The sequence below is a fragment of the Lycium barbarum genome, chromosome 10, assembly GCF_019175385.1.
Source record: "Lycium barbarum isolate Lr01 chromosome 10, ASM1917538v2, whole genome shotgun sequence".
Classification (NCBI taxonomy): Eukaryota; Viridiplantae; Streptophyta; class Magnoliopsida; order Solanales; family Solanaceae; genus Lycium; species Lycium barbarum.
The window spans coordinates 103506450-103522868 of record NC_083346.1 but is presented as its reverse complement, the minus strand read 5'-3'; the positions used below and the strand labels follow the sequence as shown (position 1 = coordinate 103522868).

General features: G+C 39.4%; 1 pseudogene; it reads right to left on the bottom strand.

Annotated features, from left to right (window-relative positions):
- Nucleotides 1-1019: 1019 nt before the first annotated feature.
- Nucleotides 1020-14454, bottom strand: LOC132613222 (putative late blight resistance protein homolog R1A-10; annotated as a pseudogene).
- Nucleotides 14455-16419: the final 1965 nt, after the last annotated feature.

Sequence of the window (16419 nt, the reverse complement as noted above, 5' to 3'; positions counted from 1 at the left end):
CTGTACATCACATGATAGCTGTAAAGCTGTGTGCACTGTTCCGTCAGACAGTACCACAGCAGCACAGTTGTATGCATGCTAAATGCTAAAGACCAATGTAGCGTCTCTTTTCAGGTCACATGCATCTCACATGATCTGCACATGCTCTCAGTTGAGTTCCTATTTAAACAACATGTTGGCATTGTTTAACCTACCACTTGAAAATCTTAATATCCAGATCTTTACAAGTGCAGCCACCACTGTTCTCTTTGTGCTTTCAAGAACAAAGCTAAGACAAGTTCAAGGACCAAATCTCAGCAACGGAAGATGTTTTGAGTCCTAGAGTTGTCTAGTTTTATCCTTATGATCTCTACATTGTAAACCTACACTTCTTCAAGAAGTGTTTTCTAGGTATTCTGTTTTTATCAAACTTTTGTTGTAAACACTTGGCTAGCGTTAGTCTTAGTGGTGTTAAGGTTCAACTAGAGTTAGTTGAATCAGTTTGGTGCTTGACTAGAGTTAGTCAAAAATGTACTTGCAATAGAGTTATTGTAAGTGGAGGGATTAGTGGTCTAATTCCTAGGTTCCAAAAGTTTGTAATCTTAATCATTGCTCGTTTTAGTGAAGTTGAAAATCCTACTGAGGTAGGTTGTGGTTTTTAATCCTTTGAGTAAGGAGTTTTCCACGTAAATATTTTGCCTTAGTTACTTTGTGTATTTATCTGTGAAAAAATTTCAGGGACCAGGCCCCTTAAACTGTTCTAGTGGATTCATCGGTTCTATAACAAAATAGTTTAAATTGGAATAAATAGAATGCTACCTTCTATTCTGAATCATTGTCGAACCATTCACATAAGTATGAGCAGAGTGCATCTTAGATTTTTATTTTAGAAGAATAAAATAATTACAAAAGATACAGTCTTATGGGATTTTTTACCAAATGAGATATGTAGATATATTGATGCAGTCACGAAAAATGTACGCCAGCTGAAAAAGATTATATTCGTGAAAATAAAATTGTAGCGAAGATTATAAAACAAATTAATATGACTGACCTTTCAACTTCACTGTATGGCCTTTGGATTGAGTTTCGGCCTTGGATTCAGGTTCAGGAGGGAATACGTTGAACCTGAATTTCATGTTCTTAGATGTCTTGCTTTCCAGTATATCTTTTGCCGATTTGACCGCTTTGCTTATGTTCTCCAGCTTCATCTTGTGAAGGTTAGGTATATCAGCCAAACCATGTGGCACACCGTTGAGCTTATCACAGGAAACAAGAGCAAGGTGCCTAAGGATGGGGAAGTGAAGATTCAAAGCCTCCCAAGATTCCAATTCCGCCCTCTCAATCCATAATACTTAGAGTTGGCTAAAACCTCCTACCTCCGGCGTTCAAGACTCACCAACGAATGCATTTTCTTTCAACTTTAGAACCTCAAGGGATTCCAATTGCCCTAATTTATCCGCCTCACTCCAAGCAAACCTTGTGTTTGCCAAATTAACTTCTTCACTGTACGTACAAGTCTGAAGAATGCTGGAGGGAGGTGAAGCGATTTATTCATGTAATAAAAATCATTCAATAGCTTCAAATGTTCGAGGCACTTTATCTTTTCAAGGTTGTTGATTCCTACCTTGGGTTCAAGAAAGCCGCCATTTGCCCTCAAATGCCCAATTTTTTTAGATTACATGCCTTGGCGGGCACATCTTTCTTGCAACTTTCTGGTGCAACCATAGAAAGAGTTTGTAGACAAGAAACTTGACCTGTCGTGGTAGTAGGAGACGTCAATTTCGCAGGTATGTTGGTGTGCAGGTGCCTCAACTGTAACATGTTCCATATTTCTGCTTTTACATCAAGGGTAGGCTCTGAGATACTTGTATTGATTATAAGAGTTTGTAAATTCCAAAATTTACCTAAGGTCGAAGGAATGGCCTTAAAGTCACCTGAGATAGCAATATACCTCAAATGAAATAACTAGTTAAAATACTCGGAGAAGAGAAATTTGAGAGATTCAACATCCAAGACCCTGATCAGTGGAAATGCTTTATGGATCTGTTTGATGGAATTGGGAGATAACTCAATTTATTTTTGTTTTGAAGAAAAACAATAGAAAGATCTGACATGGTCGGCCGATGGAGTTGTGGAGATAAAGTCATTGAGAATAGAGGGTTGAATACACAACCAATGACAAGTATCTGAGTCTTGTATATAAGGAATAACATTATCAGCTGTTGTAAATATTTATTGAAAAAGCCATTTATTAGCAACCTCCTTTCTACAAAACTCGTGCAACATGTCGTGAAGACGACATGTTTTTACTTGACCATCAGATCTCTTTTACAGTAACATTACTAAATTTCTGTTGACCAAATCGTTCAAGTGAAGCTCTGCTATCTCCTCAAGAGTGTATGTCTGTTGGGGCTTTATTAACGAATCAATCGAAGAAGGGATATCATAGCCTCGAGGAAAGACACCACAATACAAAAAGCACGTCTGGACTTCTTGAGGCAAACGATCGTAACACATCTCTACAAATTTCAAGCAGCTCTGTTGGTTATTCTTATTATGAAGATGTTGCCCCACATTTTTCTCAACTCTTACCCAGTCACTGTTGTTCAGACGACCTCTTAATGCTCCTGCAATTACCACTACTGCAAGTGGTACTCCATCACAACTTTCTACAATTTTTGCTCCAAGTCCTACTAATTCAGCGGGACAAATTCCCTTGCCAAATAATCTCTTTACAAATAGTTCAAAACTCCCTGGTTTAGTCAAAAAATTCAGATTATGAGGTTATGGATTAGCATAAGCAGCCAAATATCCGTCACGCGTTGTCATCATGATTCAATGCCCCTTTTGATTTTCTGGGAAAACTTTCTTTACATGATCAGTGACTTCTGCTACCCACACATCATCCAAAACAATGAGACATCTACCTCCTTTATTCTTAATACCACTTATCACCTTAGCTAATTTGTCCACATCCTCACCTTGATGTTCTTCTACGCATTTTGTTAAGACTTTGAGAATATTAAGAAAAATGTCCTTTGTATTGTAAGTTTGCCCAATGAAAACCCAAATAACGCTGAAAAATTGATATGACAGATCAGGGTCATTGTAGATTTGTCTTGCTAGAGTAGTTTTCCAAGTCTGAGCATACCTACTACTAGGATAATATCGAGACATTCAGCAGGTTCTTCAACAAGTCGCTTAACCACTTGTTTGCTTCCTCATCTAACCTGACCACTTCAGCATCCTCTAATGAAGGGCCCTTTTCAAGATAATAATCAAATGAATAACATTAGAAAACAGAGTGGATGATGTATACAACAATAACAAGTTAACAACAACAACAACATACCCAATAAAATCTCACAATGTGAGGTCTGGGAAGGGTAAAGTGTACGCAGACCTTACCCCTACCTTAGAAGGTAGGGAGAGTGGATAATGTATCTTTTAATTTTTGCAATTATAACTTTAAACATTCAAAACTTCATGCGCTACAATTAGATATAACACTTTCCAAACATGATAATCAGCAAAAGATTTCATGTACTTCAAAATCAGATTCCTCGCCCTTTTATGTATAATGATTGCAAAAGTAACGTTGAAAAAAGAATAAAAAAATCTGCATTTTAATTGAGTAACATTTTGTCTTCCTTTGTGTGTTTGCAGTCTGTTAAACTTTCATCCTAGTTGCAACAACACATTTATTACTTGAGCTTTAATTTCCTTTTAGTTGTTTTCCAGATTAAAGCAGATAGCATTTTAAAAAAATTGTATTACTACAGGTAATACAATTATAGTATATTACATAATTAACGGCATAATATGACTCAATTTGGGTACACCAAATGTATTCCAAAATCAAACACATTGCCCTTTTCTACACACGAAATATTACACCTATTTTATTTGTATCATATTTCTATAGTATTGAAGAAATAGGTGTTTAGTCTTGACGTACCTATACTTAGGTTATTCTTAATAAGAAAAACAATAGAACTTGAAGTGAAATTATCAAAAGGAAAGTCAAATTAAAAATAAAAGTTCCCTTAAAATTTCAGTTTATTTATAATTCGGCAAAGGACCAAATATAGCCTTGTATTATGAGAAAAGAGTCAAATATATCCCTCGTTATACTTTGAGTTCAAATATGCCCCTATCGTTATACTATGGGATCAAATATACCTCTCATCCGTTAAAGTTGTCCAAGGTGGACATCCAATCCTACGTGGCACTAACATTTAATGAGGTGAATGCCATGTGGCATGCCACCTCAGCGCCTTAACCCATTCTACCTCCACCATTAAAATTTTCTTACCCTCCACCACTATTGCCACCTCATTTTCAAAATAAGGCCCGAGTTGAAGTTTCCAAGCCAATTGTATTTCCATACATTACATACACTTATATAGTACATATATTAACTAAGAGATAAATACAAACTAAATACAGAGAAATACAAACTAGATACAATATTATCCTAACACCCTCCCTCAATCTGAATAGGAATGTCGAACATAAAGATTGGAGAGAAGAAGCTTGAACCGTGATGTGGGGAGAGCTTTAGTAAGAATGTCAGCTAACTATTGAGATGTATGAACATGAGACACATTAAGATCACCACGGCTAACTTTCTCACAGACAAAATGATAATCCAAAGCAACATGCTTTGATCTAAAATGAAATACTGGATTATAAGCCAAGTGAATTGCTCCAATGTTATAACGTTTAGCTACCACCGAGGAGGACAGAACAACACCAAGATCACATAACAAAAATTGCAACCAAGTAGCTTCAGCAGCGGCAACAGCGAGTGCTCGGCTTATTTGCTAGAACGAGCTACTATTGGTTGCTTCTTAGTAGACCAAGAGATCAATTTTTTACCAAGAAATATGCAAAATCCAGTATTTGAACACCTAGTTGCAGCGCCCCCAGCCCAATCAAAGTCGAAGAAGATGTTTGCTTGAAAAGTTGTAAACTGAAATCTGAGGTACCTTTGAGATAACGAAAAATCCGTTTTACAGCTTGGAGATGATGCTGATGAGGCTGATGAAGAAACTGTGAACACATATTAACCGCAACCTGGATATTTGGTCTAGTAAAAGACAAGTATTACAGGCAACCAACCATTTGTTGATATATAGCAGGATTATCCAACAAGGGCGAAGTAAGCGAATGCCAATCAAACTTACTATGAATAGGCGTAAAAGCAGGTTTTACCTGTGAAAGATCAAATCGGATAAGAAGGTCTGAAATGTACTTGCGTTGAAGCAAGAGAAGTCCATCTGAGTTGGGTAATAATTCAACACCTAAGAAATAACGGAGAGGTCCCAAATCTTTCATCGAAAACTCAGATTTCATAGAGGCAATGAAATGGTCAATTAACACCTGTGCCAAATATAGCTATGTCACGAACATAAATATGGAGAACCAGAGTATTGCAGCCAGACTAATAAATAAACATACTATGATCAGAGGAAGAATTAACAAACTCGAGGTCCAGTAAAAACGTCACCAGACGATGAAACCAAGCTCTCGGTGACTGTTTCAAACCATATAGAGCACGATTCAGTTTACAGACATAGGTAGGATAATCTGGATCCTCAAACCCTCTTGGTTGCCGCATAAAAACATCTTCAGTTAATTCACCATCAAACTGGCGCATGAACCAATTATGTTGCAAGGCCAGGGAAAGTACCATATGGACTGTACTTAACATAACAACTGGGGAAAAAGTATCGGTATAGTCCGAACCTGGTTGTTGAGAATAGCCTTGAGTAGCGAGGCGAGCTTTGAACCTCTCAACAAATCCATCAGCATAATACTTGATGCGGTAAACCCATGTATTCCTAACAATGTTAACATTTAGAGGAGGAGGAACAAGAGTCAAAGTTTTATTTTGAATAGGTGCATCAAGTTATTCACTCATGGCAATGAGCCAGCGAGGATCTTTGATAGCTTAGGTGAAAGAGGAAGGTTCAGTTAACATTGAAAATGAGACAATGAGTGACGGGATTACTTTAGGCTTGAGAGACCCCGTCATGGAACGTGTGACCATGCCATGAGCACGTGAAGGAACAGAGGGACTATTATTGAACTGAGATGTAGAGACGGGGGAATTCAGGGGAGAGGAAGACTCGGTAGATAATGGAGAAGTAGTTGATGATATAGGAATATTAGAACTTAGATTTTGCGATAAAGACATATCGCTGCAAGAGCTTGCAAATGTATTAGATTTTCCAGAGAAAGAAGAGCAAGAGTTAGACTTAGAGGTTGTAAGAGTGGAGAACTCTACTGGAAGTTGTAAAGTTGGAGAGGATGCCTAGTCCGAGAGTTCCCAAGGCTATACCTATGTCCTAGCACCTGTAATAGCCCAAGTATCACAATAGATTGTGCCTGACTCTAAAAATCCAATCACTGTGTAGACGGCTATGACCCAAGGCATGACTCATTCGGGAAGATGCTATACTCCTGAAGAATTGGCCCACAACGCCGCAATGAAGGAAAATACTCAGAGAAGAGCGATAGCCAAAGGAGACGCCAAAGATTTCTGGCGGCATATGCAGCCAAATGATTATTCTATTGTTGAGCATTTAAAAAAGACGTCGGGGCAAATCTCGGTGCTATCATTGTTGGCTAGCTCACCATCACATAGGCATGCCCTCATGAAGGTATTGGACGCTACACACGTACCAGCGGGAATGAGTAGTGAAGATTTAGCTGGGCTAGTGGCCCATATCATTCGGGAACATAAAATCTGCTTCTCCAAGGAAGAGTTTCCCCTGAAGGGACGTCCCACAACAGAGCCCTTCATATCACCCTAGAATGTCGTGACAAGGCCGTAGGAAGGGTACTTGTGGATAATGGGTCGGGCCTCACCATTTGCCCCGTAACCACATTAACATAGCTTGTCTATGACATAGGCAAGATTCGCTAGAGCAGGACGAACATCAGGGGATTAGACGAATCTCTAAGCGATTCCCTAGGAGAGGTCGACCTGCAAATCCAGGTCGGACCTGTCTCTTTCACAGCAGCGTTCCAGGTCATAGCAATCACTGCCAATTACAACATGCTATTGGGAAGACCCTGAATCTACTCCGCCGGTGAGGTGTTATCGAGTCTGCACACCACGCCATAAACTACTCTTTGATGGAGCAGTAAATTACAAAGGGTCAGGCATGGGGGCGGTGTTGATATCAGAGACAAGATAACACAACCCGATGGCCTCAAAGCTCAACTTTAGGTGTACCAACAACATGGCAGAGTACGAAGCATGTGTACTCGGACTCAAGATGGCACTAGACATGACCATACTAGAGTTGTTGGTAATCGGGGACTCCGATTTACTCATAAATCAAGTGAAAGGAAGTTGGGCAACCAAAATTGATAAGATACTCCCGTATGTAAATCAATTGCAGAGACTGTGCGGAAGATTCAAGAATATCGATTTCAGGCATACCCCGAGAGCCCAAAATGTGTTCGCAGACGCATCGGCTACGATAGCCTCCATAATCCAGCACCCCGACAGTGCTCATATCGACCCTTTGGAGATCGCATTAAGAGAAAAACAGGCTCACTGCGCCCACGTCGAGGCCGAGCCGGATGGCTAACCATGGTACGCCGATATCAAGACATATTTAGAGAAGAGAAAATACCCCTCAGAGAGTTCAGCAAATCAGAAGAAGACTATCAGGAGGCTGGCTAATGGTTTCTTCCTGAACAAAGAAGTATTGTACAAAAGGACACCCAGCCTTGGGTTACTCAGGTGTGTGGACGCCGAAGAGGCTACAAAACTGTTGAAAGAGGTGCACGCAGGGGCATGCGGTCCCCACATGAATGGATTCATCCTCGCAAAGAAAATCCTAAGGACAGGATATTACTGGATGACCATAGAGCATGATTCATGCAAATTTGTACAAAAGTGCCATCATTGCTAGATACACGGGTATTTAATCAAGGTTCCTCCCACCGGGTTACATGCATGAGATCGCTATGGGGGATGGACGTCGTAGGACTTGTCGAGCCTCTAGCCTCCAGTGGACATCATTTCATCTTGGTCGCCATCGACTACTTTACTAAATGGCTAGAAGCCACTTCGCACAAGTCAGTGACCAAGAGGGTCGTGGCTGACTTTTTAAAAAACAATCTGATATGTCGCTTCAGTGTACCGGAATCCATCATCACAGACAATGGTACCAATTTGAACAGTCATTTGATGAAGAACATTTGCGAACAATTCAAGATAACCCACAGGAACTCTACCGTCTACAAGTCACAGATGAATGGAGTTGTAGAGGCTGCCAACAAAAACATCAAGAGGATCCTGAGGAAGATGATTGGCAACTACAGGAATTGGCACAAACAACTTCCTTATGCCTTGTCGAGTTCCGGATAATGACCCGCACTTCCACCGGGGCAACTCCATATCTCCTTGTCTACAGTACAGAAGCGGTCATACCCGCAGAAGTGGAAATTCCCTCACTCCGTATCATCCAAGAGGCAGAGCTAAAGGACACGAAATGGGTAAGAAACTGCTACGAATAATTGGCTATGATAGATGAGAAAAGAATGGTGGTCGTATGCCACGGACAGTTGTACAAACAAAGAATGTCTTGAGCCTTCAACAAACAGGTCAGGACCCGACTTTTCCAAATTGGACAACTCGTGCTCAAGCGGGTCTTTTCCTACCAAAAAGAATATAAAGAAAAATTCACGCCGAATTGGCAAGGGCCACGGATGGTCAGAAAAATACTCTCAAGAGGGCCGTAGTCCTAGCCGAGATGGATGGACAAGAGTGGCCTAAAGCCATCAATGCAGACTCGCTCAAGAGAAACTACATTTAGGATCCTATTTGCTTGTAATTGCCTTATCATTTCATTGTAATCGTACTTCCGTAATAGAATAAGAAATGTGTATCCTTATTTTGTAAATGAACTACGGAATGACCTGAATTCCCCACAGTGTGATACGTAGTGAGTCCATATCAGACCTGGTCACATTATTAGTAAAAGCGAAAGCTCAGTTACTTTATCCTGAACTACGTTCGACCTGAATTCCTACTGCGACAGGATACGTAGAAGTTTTTGAGCTCGATCGTTATAAAGAAAAATCCAGAAGCCATTAGAAGAACCTGAGAGACAATGAAGCAGGAGGAATTGACGAGACCAAGCTACAAGGACTGATACAAGAACCGGCCAGTGTCAACCTTGCACTGGGGAAAATTTTTTTAGAGGGTCCCAGAAATTCCTATCGGGAATAATCAACAGGGAGATAGAAAAACAAAGCTCTACACTGGGGCAGAATTTTTAAGGTAACCTAAAAAATTCCCGCGCAATAAGAAGTAGCAGGGTCTGCTCAAGGCAAACCCAAAACTGAGACCTAATTTTCGAGAAAGATCTTAAAATTCTTCCATCCGTTCGAAAATCAGCAATCATACCTCCTAAAGCTCCAGAAGACCTCGCTCAAAGTCACGTGTCATGACAAAAGATTTTTCCAAAAATATATATAGGACAATGCGCTATACAAATTTTTTACTTTAGATTTTCAAATATGCGCCCATTAGCATATGTACGCTCTAAAATCATCTCTTGAAATGCCGAGCCCAAGAAGGTCCGGAAAAACGTCAAGAGGAGCCGCCAGACGAGAAGACAATGACACTAATTGGTTTTTTAGCAAACTCACAATTTTTCTACAGGATTGTAACAGGACAGCAAGCACGCTACTAACCGGTCTGCCCACAGCTCAGCCCAGCAAGGAGAGACCAAAAAGATCACAGCAGAAACGAGCAGAAAGGACTCATCCGACCAAAAGGGTTAGGATGATGAGCGTAAAAAATATATATCCGACTACGAGGGTCCTATAACAAACAAGTGACAAAGACATATCCAGCCAAAAGGGTCATGACAAATACAAAGGGGCATGTTCGACCACGAGGGTCACGACACATACTACGGACGCAAGAAAGATCATTCAGCCATAACGGCCATATTTGTCATCTTTAATTCCTTCTGATTCTTCCATTCTTTAAATTCCTTTCAACTCGTTTACTTTCCCACTGCCAAGAGGGCCATTGCACATTTACTTTCCTGTTGTCGAGAGGGCCATTCATACACACTGCCAAGAGGGCCATTCATTCATACAAATTACCAAGAGGGCCATTGTACTTTTACTTTCTTGCTGCCGAGTGAGCCATTCGTACAAACTGCCAAGAGGGCTATTGTACGTTTACTTTCCTGCTGCCGAGAGGGCTATTCATACATACTGCCGAGAGGGCCATTCGTACACACTGCCGAGAGGGCCATTCATTCATACTACTACCGAGAGGGCTATTATTCGTACAAACTGTCGAGAGGGCCATTGTACGTTTACTTTCCTGCTGCCGAGAGAGCCATTACACACTTACTTTTCTGCTGCCGAGAGGGCCATTGCATGTTTACATTCCTGCTGCCGAGAGGGATATTCATACATAATGCCGAGAGGGCCATTCATACATACTGCCGGAGGGCCATTCATACATACTGCCGGAGGGCCATTCATTCATACAAACTGCCAAGAGGGTCATTGCATGTTTACTTTTCTGCTGCCGAGAGGGCCATTCATACAAATATCATGAAAATATCTGCAATATTATCAAATTTCGAAAGCAGGTGCAAAGCCCCAAAATGGATTCAGCTGGCTCAACCAGATCCAGACAAATTACGGAGCAAACGTGAAACTTTTTCTTACGCAACCGCTCAAGCTAGGGTGCCCATGAGAGTCAAGCTCTTTGGCCAAGACTTAAAGCCATTCAATCTCAGACTCAGCCACAATCTGTCTATTTTAAAAAATCGTAACCGGTCGAATACACACCGGTAAAATCTGAAGGTATTCATGCAAAAAGGGGGAAGCTACTCTCCAGCAAGTCAAACTACATATGTCCTGATTCCCGGAGACCAGGGATATACAAGTAGACTCAAAACCCAAGATTGGGCCACACTTTAACCACCGGCCAGGGAAACCTCGATCACAACATTGGGAGTCTCTGGACTTTCCTGCTAAATCACTTAAAGTCTTTAATCGAGTTAAACTACAAGCGTTCTGAATTCTCGTACATCCTGAGATATATAGGAAACCCGGAAGCCAGGGTCCTGCCACACATGTGTGAATTGCTTGAAATTAAAGGGCAAGATGAATCAGGTCCGTCAAAAATTAGGGTTAGTCAAATTTCATTGCTCAGAGATGGTCCCACCATCCCCTAACACCGAAGGGGAAGTTGTTGACACCTAAATTTTGACCTCCCGTGATTTATTTTAAGTGCTCAGAGTCCTTGGACAGTAAATAAAATCACCTGCGCAACCTAAAGAGTCTAGGTAATTTTTCATGAAATTATTTGGGATAATATTTCACCCCTTTAAATTAATAAATAAATATCCAGGATATTTTAAATTTTGTGGTAATTAATTAGGATTTTTATGACATTCATGGAATAATTTTGATTGAAATTAATCAAAGGCAAAACCATTTTCAATAATTATTTACTTAATTGAATAAATAAAGGAAAATTAGATTAATGAGTAATTTATTCCATTTTATTGTCCAAGGCACTTTGAGTAATTAAGAAATTGACCATTTTACCCCTTAAACCTTGATTCTATGTGTGTTTGCGTTGTTGCTTAATTTGTAAATTATCTAGTTAATTAATTTAGAACAAGTAGCTGCAAAATGATTTTTAATGAGTCATGTTTTAAATTAATTAAGTCCTAATAGGCTAGTAATTTTTTTTTTATTTGGGATATTTATCCTTGACCCTGCATATATATATATATATATATATATATATACACACACATACACACCATGTGTATCTATACATATATACATGTCCATGGCCCAACCATTTTAAAATAAAAAAAGGACCAGGCCCAGTTCAATATGGACCAGACAACGAATTAAAGGGGGGGGGGGGGGGGGGGGGATAATATACTCCTTCCCTCCATTTGATTTCAAGACCCTAGGGGTCGTTTTGCAAAAGAGGAAAGGGGGAGGCGGCCAGGGGTAAAACCCTAGCACCGCCTGACTGCCCCTTCAACCACCCCGCCTGTTTTTGGTCTTGTCCCATCGCGTAGTTGAGTGTGTGGCGTGGGAGAGGATGAAGCATTAATGGCTTCGTCCTTCTCTCCACAAAATTCGACCAAACAGCCCCTTAAAGTTACAACCCTCCTCCCCCCATTTTTCTATATTTTCCATCGTTATGTTAGTGATGAAGCATTTTGAGCCATCAATTTTGTTTTTTATCTCGATTCTGGACCGTGTGTTGGATTTTTGAGTGAGGACTTGTATAAATCTACGAGTCCCACATCGGTTGTTTGGATTCTGAGATGTATTCTGCGAGTTCTATTCCATTTTTTCAAAGAAAAGGGAGTTGGAAACCTAGAAAGGTTTAAAATTTACAATTTCTCAAAGTTTTAAAGTTTCCATCAGTCAAAGTTTAAGCTTAGCTAAAAGGCTTCAGCCTTTTTTTATTTCTAAAGTTTCTGTCTTTTACTTGTTTGTGGTGTGAGTGGCTTGAGCTTGGCATTGGAAGCATAGAAGCATCCAAGTCCATCGCTTGGCCCCAGTTGCACTCGCAAAAGGTAAAAACCTTTTTATTTATTGCCTTCTATTTAGATTTCTGTCTATATTATGCTTATTTAATATGATTATGTAGGGGTTAGAATATAGTTCAAGCTGAAATGCATGTTTTGATTTGGATTTCCATTTAGAATTTTTGTTTATATCATGTTTGTTTAGAAATTAACTGTTTCTGCTGCAAGTTGATCCTGCTCTTCTATCCAATCACCATCAGCATCTTGAATTCTATTCACTTGCAATCTTTTCCTCTGGCCATTTACTAAATTATGGAAGAATCTGGTATTTCTATAACCTTCAGTAAACCATGTATAGCCTGATTTCTGTCTCTAAAACCCCTTCTCATAATGCAAATACTTCTTCATCTCAGCTTGAGCAAGTTATAATACTGTTATATTTTCAGTAGATGGTTCTTCTTCAAATAGTTGCTCCTTAATTCTCACTATATCCTCCCTTATGATAAGTTGTTTGAAAATATCCCCAAAATCTAGTATACTTCTTGAAGATAATGCCCTTTTTACTTGCTTGATCTTCTATCTAAAAACTATAAAAGGATTGCCTTCACTTTCCTCAGGCCAGTGCAACTTAACTGTATCCAAAATATCTGTGTTCAGTCAAAAATTTCAAGAACCTGAATGGTTTTATGAAATTTTGAGCCTCTTCACCCAAAGAAACAAGAAATGGAGCATGATTAGAACCTCTCTTGGACATATATTCCACATCATATGACCAAACCATTGCTGAAACTGCAAATTAATGAAGATTCTATCTCGTCTTTCAAATATACAATTATTACCAGCCCTGCCATTCCACCAGGTAAAAGGACTCCCCTTGAAAGCAGTTTCAAACAACTCATATGAATTGATACAGAAGGCAAATCCTCATAGTCTTGAGGGACTATAGGAACTCCACCTATTTTTTCATCTTCATTCAAAATCACATTGAAGTCTTCCCCTACCAACCAAGACAAATCAAAACTACCAACTAAATGATATATACTATCCCAAAGATGTAATCTTTCTATCTCATCACATTAAGCATAAACTAAAGTGGCTATCAGAGATATGTTTTCCTCCTGAATAAATAGTTTCAAAGTAATCTGCAGATCAGTATCAGATAAGATTTCCACATCCACATTATCTTCCACAAAAAAACCATATCTTCCCATTGCAATTTGCACCAGTATGATGAATCCCTAATCTCCTCTTAAACTTTTGAATATGTCTGACATATTGAAAAGGCTCCATCAATGCAATTAACATAAACCTGTGATGTCTATGTAGCATTTGAAGTCTATGAAAATCTTGTTGTGTCTGGACTGATCTGATGTTCCAAATGAATGTTTTAATCACAATTCAAAACTTGATTTACTTGCTGCAGATCTCTTTGGCACAACCCTGGTAGGTTGTTGTGTCACTGTGACAACTTGTTTTTTTCCTTCAATCTGTTTCTTCCCTTTCTTTCCACCTTTGGCTTTTGATTTTTGTGAAACATCAGCCTGCTTACATACTTGTTCAAGCTCTACTCCACAGATTCCTCCAGATCATCCATATTGTTATGAAAATTCTCTATATCTTTCAATTGACTGCCAACCTCCTCTATATTATGAGAAACAATATCATGAAGCCTCTTCACTGGTGAATCATTTTTTAATAGTTGTAGGAGTTGAACCATAGGACTGTTGATGACAATAGCGTTGCCAACTGCTGCTTGAGACGAATATCCAACCCCATCAGAGCAAGGATCACCTCCACTTGGATCATCTGTAGCAGCCCTATTCCCTTCAACAACGTGGTGCCCTTCACTTATTACCAAATCTCTTACCTCTTCCTCTAATTCATGACTTTCATTAGCAACAGATACACTCATATTTACCTTGTCCTCTTCCACATCCTCCTATCTTCTACTCTAGCCCCCCATTTATTAGAAGGTGAGTGACTACTAACTTTTGATTTCTCAGCATGATCATCAACTACTTCCTCTAATCCACTTGACTACTAATAATTTGAGCATTATCTTTGTTCACAACCTCTTCTTTGTTTGATTTGAATCCCTCTACATTTTTTATTCCTTCTTTTGTAATAGATGTAACCAAAGTTTCCATTTCATCAGGAACATTACAATTTGTAATCAACTTCTGCACTGCAACAATCTCTTCTACCTTGTCTTCATTCTCTTTTACTTCAGTTGTAGATAGAATTTCTACAATTTTCTGATCATTAGGCTCAACAACTTTATTCTCCTCCTCCACACATCGTTTCTCTATAAGTTTTGTTGCTTGTGGTTGACTTTCTCGTCCTTCTTCAAAAGATTCCTTGAATGATTCAACTCCTTGATTCTCAGCAGCATCAGTTTCCACAGCTAATGCTTCAAAAGCATTTTTGAATTTGCATATCTTCTACATTCCCATTTATAAGTTTCCTATCTATGAACTTGTCTGGATACTTCTCCTTTGTAAATACTGTCACGACCCAACTTAGGATCGCGCGGGCACCTACCTTTCCCTCATCGGTAGGTGAACCCTCAATTAAATAACACAACAATTAAGTAAAGACAATTCATTTAATCTGGTAAGTATATATAATTGACAGCGGAAATTAATTTATTTAATAAACTCAAGATTGAAAAAGATTACAACAGTTAAATAATTACAGACTCATTCTGAGTTCCCATGACCTGGTGTAGACTAGTACAAGAGTGACTAATATAAATTTCAGAATGGAATACAACTATAAGGTTAATCCTCCCTCCCGGAATGAAGTGGGAGGAGATCTTCAAGATAGGTACCGTGCATCTCCCAACGTGTTGAATCAATCACCTGAAAAACTCTACACCCCAAAAGGGATGTAGCAAGAATAGTATCAGTACAATCAATGCGTACTGTGTAAGTATCATAGGCCGACAATGGTTAGAAACACATATAAGTAAAAAATTCACAAATAAGCAGGATAAGCAACTAGATCAATACCATACATCTATTTACCACACGCTATAACATGAAGGCTCTTAAATCATGGAAGCTCTCCTCTACTGACCACCAATCAATTTCACAACAGTTTATGCTAGTCATATACCATTATTCCATTCGTTCTTAGTACAGGAGTCCACCCATTATTAAGGTACTTCTTATCCTACATCATTTTGTATGCCACACACATAACTGATCCTACGACGATCTAAGGGATAAATTAACAAGTATAAGGCAAACATAACCATAAAAAAGTATACCTCATCGCCTAAGTAGAACATCTAAACCCAAATATACCAAATTCAAATGTGTCTTATCCAGATCCAATGTCAAAAGTAAAAACACCGAACCATCTCAATATAAGCTGTGATGTAATGCAATGCAATGCCATGCAAATGTTGTGTACACATGTAGTCCGGACAGAAATATCGACGTCTCGGTAGCACAACCCAAGGTGACTCGCGAAGTCTAAGTGCCATTTGTCCCGAATCTTTTCCCAACAGATAGACGAGACCTGAATCTTTGCCCATGGGGGTTCTCGCCGGCACTACCCTGGGGGACCCGCGAAGTCCATGCACTCACTCAATCCACGATTCTGGGACTAACATCGGATATCAGAATCTCACATCACTCTCATTTAAAAATCGAGCCCAGCTGATCACAGTGTTTTATCAAGTACCAATAATGTATCAACAGTACATCATGAGAGTGCGTGCAATGCATGTATCAATATCAATAATCAGATCAATATCACAAGTACCAACAATGGGTATGCCAACAATATATCAGCGTCACAAGCACCAACATGGGTACGCCAACAATATCATGAAAGACTACACAGGTCATAAAGAACTCTGTCCTTGTAT